This window comes from Silene latifolia, chromosome 6, assembly GCF_048544455.1.
Source record: "Silene latifolia isolate original U9 population chromosome 6, ASM4854445v1, whole genome shotgun sequence".
NCBI classification, from domain to species: Eukaryota; Viridiplantae; Streptophyta; class Magnoliopsida; order Caryophyllales; family Caryophyllaceae; genus Silene; species Silene latifolia.
In genome coordinates this window covers 25,720,183-25,730,550 of record NC_133531.1, presented here as the reverse complement: position 1 = coordinate 25,730,550, position 10,368 = coordinate 25,720,183, and positions in this window count along the sequence as shown.

Genomic DNA, 10,368 nt, shown 5'->3' with positions numbered 1-10,368 from the left:
TGAAAGAGAAATGAAGAAGAAGTATGCATTGGAGAAAAGAGAAGAAGAAAAGATGTGAGAAATTCTCAAGCATTATTTACATATTTTGGAGAGTTTTCTTATGATTTGAATTGCAAAATTGGGTTAGAATTAGGGATTGAGCATCCTTACATTTGGTTGTTGCTAGCTTGACATTAGCTCCACAATCCATAATTCATTTGTTCCCCCTTCTTACCCATTACATATTGTCTTCTTCCTACCCATTTGGCTTCTTTATCATGCTTACATTTGCATGTTTTGGCTTACTAGATTTGACATGTTTACCATATTAGATTGCGGGCACATTATCATAAGTCGAGGATAGTTGAGTGTTTATTCACAAAATTGTCCTTTCACATATAAAAGAGTTTGAGTGTCCCGTGAGAGTCCATAAGTCAAAAGATCATGTAAGAGTTTAAAGGTTCATTCAAAGTTTTCTATGCTACGCCGTCGTGTAAATCTCAACCATGCTTTGATTTATTCCTTGCCCATTTTGTTTCGGGTTTTTAAATCGTTATGCTTAGCTCATTGGGATATTGCAATTGATGGGATTTGGTTTCTTGCTTGGGGACAAGTAAGGGTTTAGCTTGGGGGAGTTTGATAAGTGCATATTTTATATACTTTCATCCCCTATATTAGCTCCATTTTATTTGTCATTTAGCACTTATCATAGTGTTTTGAGCTAATATTTGTTATTCTAGTGCATTTGTTTGTCTCCACATGTTTTGTAGGATACTTAAGCTTTTGGAGCTAAAATACTACAAGATGAGCTACTAGAGTGCAATGGCTAAGCAAGACCAAATATTGGGCTATCATGGAGTGTTTGCATGGGTTTTTCATGAAGAAGTTGATGGACTAATGTGTGCAATACAATTGTTGTCAACAAACCAAAGTCAAGCCCAACTCCAAGTCCAAGTCAAGGTGGAAAAGATAGGATTCCAAGCTACCTAGGATGCCAAGAATTAAGGTCTTAACCGGGTGATTAATCGCACAATTAATCACCAACATAGGATTCTCCAAGCAATTAAGAGGAGAATTAAGGCAAAGGAGCTGAAACACACGACCCGATCGGGGTTGCATGCCTCTTGGCTTTTACGTTATGCTCTCCTCTCCTATAAATAGGAGAGGTGTTCCAAAGCTTTAGGCATCCAATTTTACGTCCAAGTTTTAGTTTACAATAGCCTTAAGCACTATAATTCTCTCAATAGTTTTCATATTAGTTTACAAATTAGTTAATCTTGTAGTTGTTCAAACATTTGGTTCTAAGTTATTTCAAGCTTTTGGTTATACATTGTTCTTCCATACAAGTTCTCTATTATTAAGGTATTTCTATTTCTAGTTTGCAATTTTACATTTCTATTTAGTTACCACATAGTTTATAATCAAGTATTCCATTTTACATTAGCATTGTTCTTTTCTCATGTTATATCATCTAATTAATATAAATCTTATAACCATGTTTAATATTTCTTACAATATAGTTTGCAATTTACATTTTAGTATGAGTAGCTAAATTTCCTAGTCTAAGGGCTAGGGGAGCCATGCATAAACTTAATATATAAACATGATAAAATAGATTAATAATAATATTGATCATATTGCTTCTATCACATGCTTGTGCCACAATGTTTAATCTTTGTTTAGGGCCCTATTCAATTGATTAAGTTTGTTCATTCGTTCTATAAGTCGAGAGGCACGGAATTGAATTAGACTAAGCATGTATAGTAGGACGACCTAGTCATGGACGAGAGTTTCTCTAGGACCCGGTCTATGGTTGATGCTAATGCCGCAAGGTGGGTATCTTTAAGCCTAAGCAATTGACAATGTTATTAGTACCGAATTTATCATAATCATATGTTTACCTTTGCATGTGTGACCCGAACCCCTTAGACTCTCTTTTATCATATAATTTACATCATTATTGTTATTAATCACCAAACAATCAAACCAACCCAAATCGAAATCGACCTTGATAAGAATCTACCCATACCAATTCACGAAGTAATTCCCGTTTCCTTGTGGTTCGACCCCTATTACTACATTAATTTGTGTTTAGAGAATTTTATCTTTGCATAGGTACGCGATAAGCCTATCAGGTTAACTTCCAAATAGTGGACATCGAAGATTCCTTCAACATACTTCTGGGAAGGCCTTGGATTCACGCTTCCAAAGCAGTAACATCCACTCTTCATCAAAAGATCAAAATCCCACTAAATGGCAAAGTAGATCAAGGCAATAATAGAAAAACAGTCGAACAATCAAGTCCTTGCAGATCCCGTATATGAACTTGGGGGCTTCCAAAGCATAAGTGTCATAGAAAGTGAGTTGGCATCCTTATACTATGATCCCTACTCCAACTTGGTGGTCAACCACATACTCAAAACCCAGGGATACTTCCCTGGAATGCCTTTAAACCCTACCCGAAGAAACACCTTCGCACCATATAAGGAAGGCAACTCAAAGAGGATACCACTTGGACTAGGGTACAAACCCACTAAAAAAGAGGTTATCGAAATGCTTGCTCAAGTCCAAAACCGCAAGCACGTAGGAGTCCAAATGCGACCCTATCTCCCTACTCTAAATGGGTACTTTGTTCAAGAAGGAAGCCTAGAACTCTTTCATGGATTTCCCGAGCCTTGGCATTATCTCGAGAGGAAGCTAACCGGAATCGAGATCTTTCATGATTGCTACTTCATCCCTCCAGAGACGGTTCCTACCGTCAAAGCCCGTCAAGCACCTTGCTTAGACGAACATGCTGTTAGCCTATTGTTCGGAGAACAACGATTTGTTAGGGCCGCGCAGGATGAGATCATTACCATGATACTTCAAGACGATCGCTTCAACCCCACTGCGTTAATCACAGAAACCAACACAAGTCAACAGAAAGGATGGAGAAAATCAATCAAGTGGACAAACAATCAAGGAAGACTCTTCAAGCTCACCACTGGAGAAGGAGAGATGTTCAAAGGAGAACCAGAAGACGATGAGTTCGAGTCGGAGTCGGAGTCAGAGTCGGAGTCTAGAGAAGTCATTAGAGAGTCTCCTCCTGTCGTCATCCCCACTCCCTTTGTTTCTCCTAGCTTAGCCTCGAGTAGTCACAGTAGTTCGGGAAATGTCCCAACCACTGTCCCTTTGCCGCCACTGACCATGGATCAGTTGGCTTCTTTGTTTCAACTCTACTCAAATTTTAATATGAAAGAAATAGACCCTTCCAAGATCAAAGCTTTGATCGAAATGCCACAACCTCAAACAGAAAAAGAAGTCAGAGGATTCCTGGGAAAAGTGCAGTATATAAGTCGATTCATATCGAAACTCACCATGATCTGTGAGCCTATCTTCAAGAAACTCAAGAAAACGGACCACACCATGTGGGATGATGATTGTCAAAAGGCATTTGACCGAATCAAAGAGATATTGGCTAAACCACCAGTGCTCATGCCGCCACAACGAGATCAACCTCTTGGTTTATATCTCACAGTAACCGACACAGCCATGGGTGCCATGCTGGCTCAAACTGTAGGAAATGAAGAAAGAGCTATCTACTACCTTAGTAAGAAGTTCTTGGAATACGAGTGTAAATACTCACAACTCGAAAAGACATGCGTCGCTCTTGTGTGGGCAACAAAGAAGCTACGCCATTACATGCTTAGCTACTCCGTCAAAATATACTCCAAAATGGATCCAGTCAAATACATCTTCGAGAAACCCGTCCTCAACGGACGCCTAGCAAGATGGACTCTAATGCTCTCAGAATTCGACCTCAAATACGTGCCGCTGAAAGTTATAAAAGGTCGCGCCGTCGCCGAATTCTTCGCAAAAAATCTCATCAATGACGCACAAACGATAGACACTTGGTCATTTCCAGAAGAGGACATACTCCAAAGTGATGTAGATTCCTGGGACCTTTATTTTGATGGAGCATCAAACTTAAGAGGATTTGGAATAGGAGTGTTGCTCATTTCTCCTGAAGGCGAGCATACACCAATTGCTGTCAAACTCGACTTCGAGGTGACAAACAATGTTGCAGAATACGAAGCTTGTCTAATTGGACTACAAGCGGCAGTAAGCTTAGGCATTAAAAACCTCCGAGTACATGGAGATTCATCCTTGATCATCAACCAAGTTACAGGATCTTGGAAAATTCGAAGCGAAAGCCTCGCACCTTATCAAGTCAGAGTAGACCAAGTTGCCCAATTCTTTGATCACGTGACATACCTACACCTACCTCGGGAGGAAAATCAATTTGCAGACGCTCTTGCCAAACTTGCATCTTTGATTAATATGCCAGATCACATGGTGGAAATGCCTTTGTGCATCGAACGACGATCAGAGCCGGCTTATGTCCATCAAATCACCGACAAAGAGGAAATCGCGCAGGAACCCTGGTTCCAAGCAATCCTGAATTATAAGCTCAATGGTACCTATCCATCCGATATGGATAAGAGGGGACAACGTGTTATACGCTTACTAGCTTCCCAATGCGTTCTCATGCAAGGAGAGTTATACAAAAGGACACCTCTTGGTGTAATCCTACGCTGCCTTGATCATTCACAGGCACGAAAGGTGATGGAAGAAGTCCACGACGGAGAATGCGGTCCTCACATGAGTGGGCCCGTGATGGCAAAGAAAATCACACGTTTGGGATATTATTGGACCACAATGGAATCCGATTGCATCAAATATGTAAGACATTGCCATAATTGCCAAATCTTCGGGAATGTACAACATGTCCCTCCTTCATTGCTCTATACAATGACATCTCCCTGGCCATTTTCTGCATGGGGAATTGACATAATCGGGAAGATAACCCCAGCCGGAACAGGAGGCCACTATTTCATCCTAGTGGCAATTGACTATTTCACCAAATGGGTAGAAGCGGCTTCCTACACCAGTCTCACGGCTAAAAATGTGGCAAAGTTCATACAAAACAACATCATCTGTCGATACGGTTGCCCACATGAGATCATTAGTGATAATGGATCACATTTCCAGGCTGAGACCGAGCAATTTCTAGCCAAATACAAGATTAGGCATCACCACTCTTCGCCCTATAGACCACAGACTAACGGCGCGGTAGAGGCGGCAAACAAGAATGTTGTCACGATTCTCAAGAAAATGATTGACAACTATAGAGATTGGCTAAGCAAGATACTCTTTGCTTTGTGGGGGTATCGTACATCTGTTAGGACGCCCACTGGGGCTATTCCTTTCTATTTGACCTACGACATGGAAGCTGTACAACCAGTCGAGCTAGAGATACCATCCTTGCGTATTTTACTCGAAAGTCAAATCCCGGAAACCGATTGGAAGAGGGATAGATAGGAAGAACTCATCCTCCTGGATGAACGTAGGCTACGCGCCTTACATAATGTCCAAACATATCAAGCACGTATCAAATGAGCTTTCAACAAAAGGGTTAGGCCAAGGAACATCAAGGAGGGAGACTTAGTACTTAAATCGGTTAGAGCTCTTCTACCTGTTGACCCACGGGGAAAATTTAAACCTAATTGGGCCGGACCATTTCTAGTCAAATCCATACTCCCAGGGGGTGCAGTTAGAATCACTGACCTAGATGGGAATGAGTTTTCAAACCCAACAAACCTTGACCAACTAAAACGGTACTATGCCTAGGATAGGGACAAAAACGCGCCTCACGTAACCCCACGTGTCGCTCTTGTGGCACTAAATAAACGGCCCCTGGCCAAGCTGAAATAAGCTAATGTCACTGTACTCTTGTATTTTGACAAATTTATCATCCTCGTATCATCAAATAAACTAAATTTGCACCTCCAGAGTAAGCAAAAAGCTCATGCTTATTTTCTAAGTTCATTACAAGCTCTTGCTTAGAACAATTATTCTTTTACATTTACTCGAACTACGCGCAAGGGTTTGATTTCATTTCTTTAAGTGAATACGTAGGCAATCCTTCACAGGATACAACCCATTTATTTTAAAATGTAAATAGAAGGACATTTGCATTGCATTTGGAATTCGACAAGAATAATAAATAGAAAATCACAACGGTTTCATAACCATTTAACCTTTTTATTTCATTCATTCTAATAATAATAGTACGCTACATAATAAAAATAGAAGAGGCTAGGATTCTAAAAACCCCACCTTTTTTTTACAACAATAAATAATAATAATAATCAAATAATAAATAAAGACTCGGGCTATTCTTCCATTTTTCCCTTGCCCTTGTCATTCTTGTCATATTTCTTGTCACGACCTCGAGCCGAATGCTCTTGCGCCACTTCAGACCTAATCACCAAAGGTCTTTCTCGAGGCCTAGACTTTCCATTCTTGCCAATCATCATTTCCACGACAGGAGAGATCTTCGGTTTCTTCGAAGGATGAATATCTCGAAGCCCGGCTTCTTCTTCTCCTTCTGTCAGATGCTTCTCTTTCTCTTTCTCTACCTCGCGCACCTTGTAGTCAACGGGCTCGCGCTTCCTCAATCTCTCGCGCTCTTCCGGAGTAGTAGCCTTTCTCCATCGCAGATAAGAATCCGACACCCACAAGGCATTTGCAGAAGAGTTCAAGAACCACACATTTCTTTGAGCCCATTTAATGGCCCACTCCCTTCGGCTCTCTGTAGTAAGCGCCATAGCAGTCTGCGGGACGGTATCAAGCTTCGGGATCGTCTGTTTCAGCCCAACTTGTCTCATCAGCCTTTCCGGGAAGATGCACACCATAAACTCCAATCCAGGAATGCGCACGGATCGAGTAGGATCCAAAGAAGACACTCCAGTGACAGATTTGAGGTGCCAACACGGCACAATCCACCTAATCAAGGGACCATCATCGCTCTTCAGTTTGTTCTCCCAATAATTGCAGACTCGGGTGAAATCCACCATGTAAAGCCTAGTCCTCATCGCAATTGAGCGAGCATGATAGGAAGGAACATGAACTGGGGGCTCGATCAATCGGAGCCGTTCCATAAGCCAAACCTACCAAAAGCAGGTACTAGACATCAAAAAAAAAAAAAAAAAAAAAAAAAAAAAAAACGAAAAAAAAAAAAAAAAAAAAAAAAAAAAAAAACGAGCTGGTCTCCTGCGCAGCTCCATTTGCTCAACAAGGCCCAGAAGACGGGGATCACCTCTCAAGTCTTCATCAACATGCCCTTGGAAAACATACACATGTAACAAGCAAAAGCCAAATGCCCTCCGCCTAGCAACATGAGAAACGGTGAGGTCGGCCCTGCTGATGAATCGATCTATGAAGTCCAACATTCGCACTCCCTTCGAAGTCACTAGATGGTCCACCTCGAGTCTAGTCAACCCAATCAAGTCTCTAAATTTGCTCTTGTACCCTTGCGAAGTAGAAGGAATGGCAGGCAAGTGTTCGGGATCCCACCCACCAATAGCAGCAATTTCTTCAGGAAATGGGCAAATATCGCCCCCAGGGAACGCGAAAACATGGTAATTCGGGTCCCAATAGTCAAGACAAGCATCCAGGAACGGTCTAACAATCTTGATGAGTTTTAAACTCAACAAAGACCCAAAATTATAAGCACCCATATCATGTTTCTCCATGTTCGAAAATTCGTTGGTCCATTCCTTCAAGCGAATCTCCAAAGTATTCATGATGAAAAGATTATTTTGAGAATTTTATGTAATTAGACGAAGCAGAGACGGAAGAATTGTGTGAATAAAAGCTCCATCGAAGTTTCTATTTATACTAATTTCTGTTTCCAAAAATCCGCCAGAATAGAACAACTTGGGAACAGGCGCAGCACCTGCTGCGCCTCTTCAACGGGACGCAGCTCATGCTGCGCCTCTTCCTCAGCTTCACTTCCGTGATTTTCCGCGTTGGATCTTTCCTAATTCCATAACGAATAATTTCCTATTCCTACGGGTTGTTATTTTGGTAAATACGTGTTGATTACCATGTTTCAGGTTTCCTAATTCCGCGGGCACGCATTTCGAGGCGACACCGACACTTTCGCCATTTTACCGCACTTGCACATAATTTTCATTTTCATTTTAGGAAATAATTTTCATTTTTAATAATTTCTATTTTCATTTTAGGAAATAATTTTCATTTTTATTAATTCATTTTAGGAAATAAATCTCATTTCGATTTCATTTCATTTATTTCATCATCTCACCTCTAACTTATAGATTTCTATTTTTTTTTCCTTTTTAGGGGGTAACCCTCCCTACCGTCCGGTCATTTTCCGGCAGATTTTTTGCACTTTTTGCATTCTTTTGAGTCACTCGTTTTGCGCTAATTAAGGCCATATGTATATATAAATGTATGTTTTGCGTGATTTTCTATGTAAATTTCGGCGGCATGACGGCGTAAACGTCATCCACCAAACTTGTTCAAAGCTAACCTGCAGGTACAAGCAACGCAACCCCAAAGAAAGGCACTCAGGCCATCTTATATACACAAAAAAGGGAAATGTACAACAAACTGGGGGCTCGAGCCCCAAACAAAGTCCAGAATGTTCCAAATGAAGGTCCAATGTACAACTGTGCAAAATACAGCCAACAAACAAACAAAAAAGCTACACAAAACTACTGCTAGTCGCCCTCCAGCTCTGCAACTCTTGCCGCAAGAGCGGCAATCTCGGCGTCCCGAACCTCGAGCTCCCTCAACAAGTGAGTTGTCTCCTCCCGAGACTGGGTCAACTCTCGCTCCAGCTCGCGGTCCCCCTGTAAACAACAAAATGGCTCATGTCGATCGTTTCAAGCAAAATTGGAAATTCAAAATTCAAAAATGAAACAGACACAAGGTTCATACCTGACGGCCTCGACCGCCGACAAGTGCCTCGACGGCAGTAGCTCGCAGCCGGTTGGCCACCCTCCACAACGCCACGAACCGAGACGGCGCAACCTGTATTTTAAAAAAAGAAGTTCTCAACAATTGAACAAACTCAATCAAATGTGTTCTTACACAAAAGTTATGCAAAGTTAGAGGATTTACCCTCCGAATCAGATGCTGCCAATCGTCTAGGCCAGCATCCGTCACAGCTACGTCAAAGTCACGCAGCTCGGAGATCGTCGTCCTCCCAGTCGCGTCAGTGTACTCGAGGGTCTCGGGGTACTCTGGGGGCTCGATGCCCGTCGCCCCAACCTCCTACAAAACCAAATATTTCTCGTTAATTGGTGATCTTTCATCATAGTTCTCAAAAGGAAATCAAATCAAGAGAAAGAGTAAAAGATACTCACCACTACCGGCCAGTACGCCAACCTCCCGTAGAGGAACACCGAGTAGTCCTCGCCAGGAAGAAGGAGGGCGTCACCACTAGCGCCAGCCAAGTCCGCCTCCTCTCTCGCCTCGAAGGCTCCACGAACATCGTCCTAGGAGGATCAATGGGAACCGTCAACACGTCCCGAGAGCACTGACGAGCCAAGCGCTCGCCCAAGTACCACACCGGACCCATCGACGTCCTCAACAGCAACCGGCTCGAGCTCCTAGGTCGAAGGACCTCAGCCACAAAAAGAGGCGTGTCAGCGTACTCCGCCCAAGGCCTGGGCACCAACTGGGATAAGATAAACAAAGGAATCATTCTTATGATCAATTTAAAAGCAATATAGAAGCAAATGAATATAAGCAAGATACTTACGCTGTCTAGCTGAAGAGCGTTCACATCCCGCCGGTAGACACCGTGAGAAGAACGCTTGCTCTTCGTCCTGCACATCACTCAATCCCTCACCACGGGATTGGCCTTCTCCAGCGGCTCCGTTCTCTTGGGCGTGAGGCTCGGGAAGTAGGAGTACACCCACGCCTGTGAAGCAAGATAATCAATGATGATCTTTCAGGATTTGATAAAGAAAGGAATTAACTTTGGTCTAAAGGAAGGTTCATACCTCCAGCAGTAGTCCAGGTCCGACAGCGCCAGGAGAAGCCCCCTTCTCCATCAACTCCGGACGAACCATGGCCCTCATGAAGCGGATGAGGACCGCAAAACCAGCAGTGACCCAGTCCCAATGCCCTAGGGAACTCAGGTCAGAAAGGAAGGGAAGAAGCTTCGTCGTGACCTCTCTCGCCCTTGTCTCCGAGGTAAATCGAAGACAGAAACCACCAGAGCCACAAACGAGCCCTCTGCTCAGCTGTACAGGGAGGAGGAGCCGTCTCCCTCCCGTCAATCGTCACCAGCACCGGGATCTTTCCCGCAAAGTAGTCTCGAACGTAGGAGCTGGGCACCAAGCCCGGCACTGTGACGGCCTTCGGCGACAGGTTCCAGCCGATCAATCTCCTCGCCTCGGCCGAGTCCACCCTCATGGCAGTCTCCGGCCACTCCACCTCCTCGGTCCCACACGGCAGACCAGAAATCATGCCGTAATCCTCCAAAGTGACTCCCACCTCACCAAAATGTTGGGGCTTGTGTCCTCCACA